Raw genomic sequence first — 12,121 nt, 5'->3', positions numbered from 1 at the left:
CAAATATTGTCCAGCTTTTTGAGTGTCTTTTTTAAAATTATTATTATTTTGGACTGATTTCACAACAAAATCATTCAAACCTTTGTGCATTGTGACCTTGTAAACTGTTCTTTCTCTCATCCGTCGACAGACCCGACAGCCTCGATTTACATTATTTATTTCCTGATTCCAGCGATTGACTTCAAATCTATGAACACTGGAGTCTGTAGATCACATGACGTACCATATGTTTCTAAGGTGAAATTGGAAAAGTGCGTCATCGATTCTATCGCTGGCAACTATTCTTGAAAATAAAGATTGGCTGGAAAAATACTGCAATTGAAAAACCAGTCTTTCTGATGCTGAAAAAGGTAATTTCATATACAGGTAGGCCTAAGTACATTTTTTGCAGTTTTTAACTGTATATTTTGTTTCGGATGCCAAGAAAGTGAAACAGTTAGTGTGACCTCCTTTTCTCCCCATTTGTCCTCCTTTCCAATTGTCTGTCCTCCTTTGCCTGTTCAGATATCTGGTGACCCTAGGAGAAGGGATCTTGGCAGACTGAATGCAGCACCCCACCGTATTTTTTGTACCCCTGTGTTAACATGAAAAATGTCCTTGCAAGTCGAAAAGTATTTCTCCCCTCTTTTACTATTCTCCAGAAAATTGGGGGGGGGGGAGTCCCTTCTGAAATGCTTCCCATGCCTCCCTTCCTTCTGTGGGCTGAGATGTCTTTTACATGCTACTTGTCTAGACTCTTCCTCCTGTCTCCCAAGGTCTTTCTCACATACCATTACAGAGTGGGAAAGAAGTTTTACTGGTTGAAAATAACAGATAATGGGAGAAGCTCCTGGCTTTCTTGTATAGCTGATAAAGCAAGCCCCACTAAAACCTCTGTTCAGCTGTATTTCTTCTGCAGATTTCAAAAACAAATCCAGAGGAGAAACAGCAGCCCAAACCCCAAAGGGAACAGTTCAACAGGGCAGATTTTATATGATGCACACATCCATAAGGGTATTATGAGAGCAGTTCTTAATTGCCACCACACGGTGGCCCACAGGCCTGGTCACTGCAAGCCGCTTTGTTTATAATGGTCTTGCTAGGCCATGAGTAGAGATGCAGGAAGTCACTTGATTTCAACTTCTTTTTTTTTTTAAATTCTAGTCATTTATTTAGTACATATTTAAAAACACAATCCAGCAGAAACAAGAGAGAAAAGTAAGAAAAACAAAACAAGAAAAGAGATTTACGAGCAATATAAGAAGTGACCTGAGATTATTAAATAATCTATCTTTATCTATCTAAATATCTAAAGAATTTGCAAAAGTTTCTGCCTAATCGAGCAACTATAGTTTTTGACACTCCTCCTCTCTGCAGTCCCCTTCTGAAGGCAAATGCAGAGAATATCCTTTTTAGGAACTATGTTGTATCTTTCCTGCAACACTCAAAAGAATTTCACTCACATTCTTTCAGCAACCCTGCTAATGGTTGGCCAGATCTATTATTTCTCCCGTACTGTCCGTACAAATACTCTGTTTATGTTTTGAGAGATGACATCCTACTAAACACCAGTATTTTAATACATGGACAATCTGAAAGAGGAAACCTCCTGGCTTTTAGCCCATAATCTGACAGCTAAACCTACGTCAGGTCTTCACTATTTCACATTCCCTCCTGCTCCCCCTCATTTCTGGTGGGAAGACCTACAGTTGCTCTTGTACGAAGTTTGCCAAGATTTATCTGCAGTTTACCCATCTTTCTACATAGCGGATATGACCGGGCAACCATCTTTTTCTAAGCATCTATATATAAATATAATTTTTTATTTTGCTTTCCGTAAGTACTCTATGACTTTGTAAAACCTAAATTTAAGCTGTCAGTATATACTTTTAATTTTTTACTGTCATATTTCATGAATAAAGATATAAAAATTATGTTTAAAAATGGTTGTTGCCTATTTCCGTCAAGCTGGAACCAATTATCCTATTTTCCACAGAAATATCACTTTGAATACTGCAAATTGGAATAGTGGGTTCATTGTGTGGGATTCATTATTAGCACTAATCGAGACCTAACTGTAGAGATTTCATGTCAAAGCGTTTGAAGCCCTAGTGTGCATAAAGTCTTTTTACCCAGCTTCAGAATATAGACTGTCATATTTTCTAGCTGGGAATGCTATAGAGGCAAGAAAATCCTTCCATAATGAATGTACCGTATGTCATTTATCTGCACAGATCACAAATCTACACCTACTTCCTCACAAATAAGACACACTACTGCAAAGATGTCTTGCTCCATAGTGTTCCTAAGACTACCAGCCGCTACATATCTTGGTGTTCATTTTTCTAACTCAGTCACTTTCATTTCAGAGAAGAAAACCTTTTGGAGAAGCACAAGATGCTTAATCGTGTTCCTGAAGCAATATATTATTTGTTGAATCATATGCTAAATCAATGGGCCACATTTGCAAGCCAAACCTCAGAAAAATAAATAAAGCTAACCAAATATCTTTGTTAAGTATTGAACTGACCCGGTTAAGTGTTGTGTGAACCACAGAACATTAATCCTGTGCACATCAATTGCTCTACTGTGCAGGAATGCTAGTGATTTTGAAGTATGTTGGACTACAACACCCATAGTCCCTGAAGCCCAGTTAGCACAGGCTTTTCTTTGAGGGAAAAGTGTTGTTCCTACAGACATGTGAATGACTGTGAAGGCAGAAAAAGATGAAGAATAGGAGACAAAAAGATGTGTGGTGTTTCTAACTAGAGCTGATTACAGAACAATAAGTCTGGCTTGCATGGATGTCTTCTGGAAATGCATTGTTTTCTTCTCACCCTCTTTCCTAGCCCTTAGCAGAATTTCTTTTTCCTTCTTGCTTTCGCTCTTTCTGTTTTCCAGTTTTATAGCAAAACCTGATCTGGCCTGAGTTGCTTCTTCCTGGAATCCAGCAGACTGTGAGATTGGCCATGTCCCTGTTTTCACTACAGCATCGCAGCTGCCACGTAAACCAAGGGCTGAAACTCTGGAAAAAGCAACTGATGGGTTTCCCAAGCAGTTCCCTGATGGTGGCTGGGAAATTTAAATTTATTTTTTCCAGCCTGGGTGGGTGCTGGCTCACTTGCGTTTTAGGGAAAGGCCCTGAAAAGAAGGTTTAGCTGGAAGAGTCCTCCATTCTTCCCCATTGCTATGACAAACAGCAACTTTTTTTTTTTTTTTTAAAGGAAGGAATCTGGGTACCTGAAAATTATGAAAGGACAATTAGGAAATTGAATCCTGCCCTGTTCCAGGGATTATTTTTGGAAAAGGCTTAAGTTGTTTGGGAAACCTTGTCTTCCCGTGACATGGAAATCCTTCCTCCAACCATCAGGTATGAGCACCTGGCTCAAAGAAAGCCCGGATTGGACCCCATTGCCAACACCAATGAAGAATGGAATGTGATGGGCGAAGGAGCCCTCAGCCCAGATGTACATCACTCTCTGCCACTCAAAATCTCTTCAACATCGGTGATATGACGTACCTTCAATAACCTTTACTCTGAGGTTTTGTTTCTCTGTAATTGTATATCAGATTATGTTCTAAGAAAAGAGTGGTGGCCATATGGCTTTTCAGATGTTGCTGAACTCACAGCAGTCATGGACAGCATGGCCAAGGGAAAGGAACCTGAGGTGATCCAACATACCCCATCTCTGTGTTTTACCAAGTCAGGCCATTGGCCCATGCAAAACTGTATTTATCCACAGCCCATCAGCTGAAACAAGCTATGATGGAATTCTGTGCATCACAGACTATTTTTGATAAATTCCAAGATATTATTAGATCAATGTAGGAATACATAAAGTCTACTTCTGAGCCACTACAAAGACCCCACACTAAATTTTCCAAGATCTGGTTTGACCAAATGGGTGTTCATGCCAAAGCCTTAGTGATGGCCACCCACAAAGCTGCTATGGATAATAATGATCCCTGCTCCCAAGACACATTTTATTCCCAGAAACAGAAATACAAGGTCCTCCTAAGTAAGAAGAAGCAAGCAAGTCAACTGACAGAATGGGACGTACTGATTCAGTTAGCCAAAAATGACACCAAGTTCTGGCACCTTGTTTCTTCTGTATCTACAAGTCCCAGACCTAGAAAGCATACTCACTATTGTGTATTGTTCTAAACCATACACAGAGATTCTGACATATATCCAACAATCTCTAACTCTCTCCCTGACTGGCCCCCAGTCTCCAAACCAGAAGTAATGAACTTAATTGCCCATCTTAAAAGTGGCAAACTCCTGGAGGGGACTTGATTCTCCCAGAAATATTGAAACAAACCCCTAATTGGTGGGCCACTGTTTTGGCCCCCTTATTAGCTAACATCAACACCTCCCTGCAGATCCCCAAGAAATGGACCAATTCTATTGCTATAATACCAATATTCAAAAGGGGCAACAAAACCAATCCAGCTAACTACTGTCCTATCAGCTTACTATGCATAATTGGCAAATTATATGCTAAAAATATTTTTTTATAAACTTACTGATTGGATGGTTCAAAAAGGATCTTAGCAAAAGAGCAAATGGCAATATACGATGGATAGAGTTAAACAAATGGTGACAGATGAAACAATAAATGTACATAGCAGGAATGAGAAAGCTTTCAGTTGCTTGTTACCTAAATTGAAACCTTCCAGATGTCCACATTCCTGTAGCCTTTTACTTTAAAAGGCTAAAAAATCTAGTAGTAGTAGATGCATTTGATAAACACAAATGTCCCTGATATAAATTTTATTTTAAAAATTCAAAACTATCCCTAAAATAAAGAAATGTTTATCTTTGTGCAAACTATTGAGATAAAAATAATTATTATTTTAATAAAAAATAATTAAAACACTCAAAACATCCAGTAGATTATTCTGGGGCAAGTATATGTTATTTCCTTTCCAAATCAGTCTGCATGAAAATGTCTGTGCCTTAATGTATATTGATTGATTATGTGCCATCAAGTTGATGTTGACTCTCAATGACCACATAGAAACACCTCTGAGATGACCTGTCTCCAAGCTGGCCCTTTGGGCCCCCCAAAAGTGCACACATCACCATTGTTAACTGAGTCCATCCACCTTGGTGCTGGTCATCCTCTTCTTCTCTTTCCTTTCATCTTTCCCGGCATAATGGACTTGTCAAAGGAGCAGCATCTTCACATACTATGTCCAAAATACATTCATTTGAGCCTGGTCATTTATGCCACAAATGAAAAGTCTTGACTGATTTGTTTGATGATGTATATTTTGTTGTTGTTGCTTCTTGGCTATCCAATGATATTTTCAAGAGTCTTCTCCAACACCAAAGTTCAAGACTTCAATATTTTTTCCATCCTGCTTCTTCACAGTCCAGCTTTCACATTCACAGGTGTCACAGGGAAAAGTACTGCCTGCAGAATTCTGATCTTTGTAGGTACAGAAAAGTCACAGCATCTGAATATCTTTTCAAAGGTCTTCATTGCTATCCTACCAAGTGCTAGTTTATGGCATATTTCTTGACTGCTGGTTGCTTTATTGTTGATAGTTGATTCCACAAAGCAGAAGCTATCTGCCACTTCAATGTCTTCACTGTCAATTTGAAGGCTAGTTAATGTACCTGTTGTCATTAGTCTGGTCTTCTTTATATTTAAAAAATGCTCCTTGACTTTCATTATTAGAGCTTGCAGATCATTTACATTTTCAGCTATCAGAATAGTGTCATCAGAATAGCACGGATTATTGATGTTTCCTTGTCCAGTTTAAAAACCATGTACATCTTCTTCCAATCCAGCCTCCCTTGATATATATTCAACATATAGACTGAATAAATAAGGGGAGAGTATATAGCCTTGGCTCACTCCATTGTCTACCTGAAGCCAATCTGTTTCACCATGTTCTGTTCATACTGCGACTTCCTGACCTGGACATAGGCTTTGCATGAGATCAATAAGATATTTCTGATGGGATCCAGAAGCAATTTAGGTGGGGAAGAATTGGTCACTGAAACTTTAATTAAATTTTTAAAACTTATCTTAACAATAAATACAGTAGAAGACTTATAAACCTAGTTATCCTGGCAAGGGGGGTGGAATGGGATTTTGTTTCTATCATGGTGGGACCTGGTTTCTGTGACAGGTGGACACATGGGATTTAAGAAAGGCTGAGAGCCACCAAAGTAGATTGCATTTGTCTTCCGTGCATAGGCACATCTCTAAAGCTGCCTGTCCAAATAAACTGTATACTTATGTAAGACAGGAGTGTGTAATATTGTCTGGGACAGGACCACACTTACATAGCATGCGAGGAAGGTATGTTCCAAAAGTAGCAGATGGAACCAGAAGAACATTTACATTACATTACATTACATTTTTATTTACTTAAAAACATATATAGTTAATATGGTTATTCTACAGTAATGCATTTAATAATTTTCCCATGACATTAAACCTGGAATTCTCAACCTGCAGACTGTGACCCCACCAAGAGTGTGCAAATAATTTAAAGAGAGGTCACACCTGTTTTTAAAACTGATCAGTCTTGCACTTATTTCTACTTTGCCTGGGCTGGTGCAAGGTCTTGAGGGAGCTTAAGAAGTGGCTGTCAAATCTATCTACCCATGACTGTGGTTTTATTTATGATTTAATTCTTTATCTGTTATTTATTATTTAGTTTTTTTCATGAAGGTGGTCACACAGATTCATTTTTCCATTTAGGGGGCTGCTGTACTGCAAAGTTTGAGATACACCTGCCTTAAACGGTGCAGCTTGATAACATTTTTTGGAGGTTTTTAGGTTGCTTGCAAATTCAAGGTCTGCTCGGGGCTGTAGATTGTGTACCTGTGCTGAAAAAGGGATGCGGGACACTTTGCATCTAGACATATGCACGGACGTATGCAACTTTAATACAAATTCATGTCCGATTTTTGGTATCATTCTAAGATGAACCAATTCTGTGTTTCAGACGTAACTAGCTGTTGCAGAAGAAGTGATTGGCGAGTGGAGCGGCACACATGCTAAATCTGCCCTTGAAATGAAAGCCAGTTTTAGAAATAACATTGCTGTTTCCTCATCTGCCTCTGCACTGAAGCTTAGAAGATGAGCACCAAGGCAGGCAGCTGAAAAGTTAAGTCTCCAGATGAAGTTTCGTCTCCCTGATTGCCAGTAGATGGCAAAAAGACCTTGGATAAGATCATCAAAATGCAGCCCCTCCTATGACTGCTAAAGGAATGGCATCTAAGGCTGTAGTCCTATACAAGGCTTCCTTGGGAATTTGCTCCAGTGACCATAGTACATTTTCCTTTCAACAAAGCATGCAGGAAGTGGGACTCTCCATTACCAAACATATAACCACATTCAGTCCTACTGAAATGTAGCCTCCTTAAGCGCATGTACAGCTGCAGCTTCCTACATGCATTGGACTACCATTCCCACAAGCCAACAGCCTGGAGGGGATCAGGCAGTAGAAAATCGATGTCAAGCTGCCTGATAGAACATTCTTTGAGAACCAAGAAATTCCTTCCAAGCATGCAGGAAACATAAATAAGTTATACATTCTCAGAGGCACTCTTCTTGTCACTAATCCTTTGCATCTATTCAGGCTGACTATCTCTGAGAACCAGATTCTTATCCTCTCGAGCAGCCTTCTGATACCTATAATCTGCAAGCAGCAACTAGCTGGTGCCACTGCTGTCAAATTCTTTCCAGCATTTGACATAGGAAGGGAAAGTTGAAACTTGTTCCCCAGATGCTCAGCTGGGGCCAGCTTTAATTCCTGGTAATTAATGTTATCAGAGGAAAAACAAGACCCCCCAATGTGATTTCTTGTACGGGAACTTCTAATGCCCTTAAAAACTGGGGGAGGCACATCTGATACCAGCTAATTATGTCTCTGTCCCCCCCCAAATCTGGGCACGTAGTTCCAGATAGCAAGACTCATAAATGTTACTGAAAAAAGGACTTGCTTGGGACACAGTCAGAAGAACATGCAGAGCCCGTTTGTTTCAATGGGACAGGAAACAGGCATGTTGGACTGGGATCTAAACCATTGGCTCTCATTCTTTTGGCCAGCAAAATGGAGCTCTTTTGTATGAGTAGGAAGCCATCGATATCACCTTCATCATCAAAATGTGTATTCTGGCAAACAGGCCATGAACAATGGAGGAAGACTTGACATTACTATCTATCAAACAGGAAAAAACTGGTTGAAAGTATTTAAAAAAATCAAACCAGGCTGTGCTACATATATTACACCACATTATTACCACATAGCTTTTCATACCATAACCTGAGTTTGACACTGGAAACAGTGTTATCACCTTTAAAGCCATTATCCTGAATAGTACTCATTCATTAAAAAGGCATTGTGGAGCCCAATCAAATATCAGTGGACGCAGTTGAGAAAAAGACTGTATGTGTTTGCTTTGAATCCCAAAACTTCTAGTGGCTCAACCCATTTTGAATGACAAATTTTCACTCTGCCAGGAGAATCTCAGAATACCTCTCTTTAATTACCACTGCAAGGAGACATTTATCCTGGCAGGTAAAAACTTTCTTTGAAATGTTGAATGTTAAAAATCATAGGTAGTTTATTATTACCATCATCTTCTTCTCCAGCATCTCCTCCTTCTCCTTCTTGGTTTTGGATTTGGAGGCAAATAAAATAAAATAAAATAAAATAAAATAAAATAAAATAAAATAAAAATGCAGATATTATACCTGCCTTAAAAGGGTTGGGTCTTTTCCCAGGATTGTGGAAAACCCCTCTGGAACAGAGAACCAGTTTGGCAAAGGCAAATAACCCCACTAAAAGCATAAGGCAAAATGTTTGTGTGTTTGTAAGGACTACAATAACAGAAAGCACCATTTTAGACCTGTGATAAAGAAGCTTTATTTCTTCAAGGACCACTTTCCTTCTGGACCACCTGCCAGAAGTCAGTGGGGAGATCCAGAGTCAAAGTGGGCAGAGTCTCTTCCTTCTTCTCTCTCTCACACCGTTCTCCCCCTTTCTCTTTCAGTAGCTCTTTCCACCCTGAAGGTGCTGGAGGCACTTGCCAGAAATCAGATCCTTTGCAAAACTAGACTGAAAGGCCGTATCTGTAGATTCTTGTAGGATCTGTTATACAGTTCAAACTGCAGGAAGAGAGTAGTTCGGAGGACCTAAATATAGGTGCTCCTCTTGCCATCACCAGGATGGGCCTGGGATTACAAGGTGTGGTTGCAGTAACAAGTGATTCAGTTGTTTTAATCTCCTTTTCCTCTCTCCAAAAAATGTTCCCATCACCTAAGGAAGGCAGGAGGTGGTTTAGCTGAGCCACACACACAGGGAGAGAGGAGCAAGGTGCTCCATTATTCTTAATGACTGTGCAAGGCTGAAGCTAATGTGTGCCTTCACCACAGCGTCAATCTTCCTAAAATGCAGGATTGGAAGGAACACTTTGTTTAAGTTTATTGGAGCTTGGAATGCAAGGTCTATTTAAGAGAGGAATGGCACTGAATGTATAGCAGGAAATAGACTTCTCCAATGGGGCTCCTTTCAAATGTGGTAGCACTAAAACTCCAAGAATTATAGACCCAACACATCTGCTTATCGTGTCTGGATAGGATAGCATCCTCCTGCCACCCCCAGAGAAGCACGACCATGACGATGAGTCCTCCTAGCCTCACAGCTGGCAGTTGGAGGCCATGGCAAGGGGGAGATTTTGCTCAGCTTCAGCTGGTGCACCAGTTGTGGCCCTTCCTGGAGGAGGAAGCCTTGGCAACAGTATTCCTTGTCATTTCTTATATAGATTGCTGCAAAGCACTCTACCTGGGTCTGCCTTTGAAGACCCCTGTGGAATCTGCAATTAGTACAAAATGCAGCAGTTGGTAGGAGAGAGTTGCTACCTGTGTGCAACACCACTGCTGTGGATTCTACACTAGCAACCAATAGGCTTCCTCTGAGTACAATTCAAGATGCTGGTTTTGTCCTATAAAGCGGTTTTTGGCCTGGCATACGGGTATAAGTTGAGAGCCAGTTTGGTTTAGTGGTTAAGGCATCAGGCTAGAAACCGGGAGACTGTGAGTTCTAGTCCTGCCTAGGCACAAAACCAGCTGGGTGATCTTGCACCAGTCACTTTCTCTCAACCCTAGGAAGGAGGCAATGGCAAACCACTTCTGAAAAACCTTGCCAAGAAAACTGTAGGGACTTGTCCAGGCAGTCTCTGAGAATTGGACATGATTGACCAGATTAAAAAAATATGGGTATAAGGAGGTCCATTTGCCTCAAATAGAGTCTACTTGCTCAGCAGAGATATGCTGGGTAGGAATGTTGAGGATTCCTATCATTATTTCTTGGTTAAGGCACCACCACTTGGGAACAGCCTTCCCTTAGGAATCAGGATAGTATTGTCTTTCCTCATATTTAGGATGGCTGTTAAAACTGAACTCTTCAGATGAGTTTTTAAGAGTTACTATCTGTCTTTTTTTTTTTTTCAAGATGGCACCTGATGGGAATTGAATGATGGCGAATGCTTTAAATGTTACTGGAGTCCCCAGAGATGGATTGTGTGTTGTGTTTTTGGAGTTGGTAGATTGAGAATGGTGGAGTTGGTGAATCCAAGACCCCAGTGGGGTTGGCATGAGGGCAAGCTCTGACAGAAAATGCTGAGTTGCTGCAGAGCTGGAGAAGACAATCCTGCTGTGGAGAAATGCCAGAAAGTGGGTGTTGGCTTATTGGCTGCACTCAGGTGGTCTCTTGAGTGGACTTTGGCCTGGGTCTTACGTTCATTTACCAGCACTGGGAGAGAGGAGGCCTGGATGGACGTTTTTTTACTTTGTGAAGTGTGGTGGACTGGGCAGAGCCAGGGCAACAAGATCTTTAGTGCCAGAGGCACCTCAGCTCTCCAGTGGAGGACAGTGTCCTGAGGCAAGCCGTGAGAAGCCTGGACAGCAGGAACAGCATCAGCCCAAAGGATACGTATGTTATTGGTCCAAGCCCAGTAGCTACCTAGGTAGTTATCTGTGCCACGCCCAAGTCTTTGCCACACAAGATTAATTTAAAGGTTCTATGTTCATTTGTCAGCAGCTGGGATTCTTGTTGGACTTCCTGCCTGATAGATCTGGAACCCACCCTGGACTGGACTGGGAATGGGGGATTGGGAGGTAAAAATGGAATTGAGCCAGTGGCTGGCTCTGATAGTTCAGGCCTGGCAGGGGTGAAGTATATTGTGTGGCTATGTAAGAAGTGTGGCAGGCATCCATACTGCTGCTGATTCCTTGGGAGGAGGAGCAGCTTGGGGTGCTGTGGTCTAACATTGAAGATGGGGTATGTGGTTGGTTGTGGATTGGAGTGTGAGTTAGCGGGCCCATGGCCTAGGAGGAAAAGGGCAGGGTTTGGGGAAGGAGGGAGATGGAGGAGGGTGAGAACAGGCACTAATATCATGGTGGTGATGGGCAGAGGGAAATGTAATGGGAATCTGAGGATGGACCACTCACCGGAAAGTAAGTGAAACCAATTTCAACTTCCAGCCCCCAGTATTCATCCCCAGTTCTTGGTCTCTGGTTTCCAACTATAGCAACTAAATGCCAGGTTGGTATATAATAAGAGCACACCCATCTATGATTTAATTGTGGATGAGGCAGCTGACCCTCCCTGGTTTTCAAATCTGGCACCAGCCATGACCCTAGAGTGGAGATGGTGGGATGGCAGTTGTTATCTGGGAAGGTTTAATGGCTTTCAGAGGCTCTGTACTGCTGATAACTGGATGGGATACCTTGTGAGTGAAGGACTGAAGTTGGGCTCTAGGGAGAAGTCTTTGGAGACTTTAACCTGCTTTTGTATGACATAGAACAGTGTTTCTCAAATTTACAACTTTAAGATTCCCCAATGCTGGCTGGGGAATTCTGGGAGTTGAAGTCCACACATCAAAGTTTCCAAAGTTGCGCAACACTGATATAGAGTCTGCAGCAGCTCAGGAGTTCATGGCCACCATGGCAATTATCTATTGATCTTTGATGAGAAATACTTCAGTTGTTGGAATTCTTGTAACTCTTCCTCCTTAATAGATTTTGCTAATGCAATTCTGGGCTTATCTGCTCTGCCCAGTTTCTCCAGGAGACTCACACTTCCCAAAGTACTGGTGTAATTCTACAGCTTT

This window comes from Python bivittatus, unplaced genomic scaffold, assembly GCF_059951505.1.
Source record: "Python bivittatus isolate LINGU-HERP-01145 unplaced genomic scaffold, Pbiv_v1 ctg000410_np1212, whole genome shotgun sequence".
Taxonomy (NCBI): Eukaryota; Metazoa; Chordata; class Lepidosauria; order Squamata; family Pythonidae; genus Python; species Python bivittatus.
Note: the sequence above shows the minus strand (reverse complement) of the source record.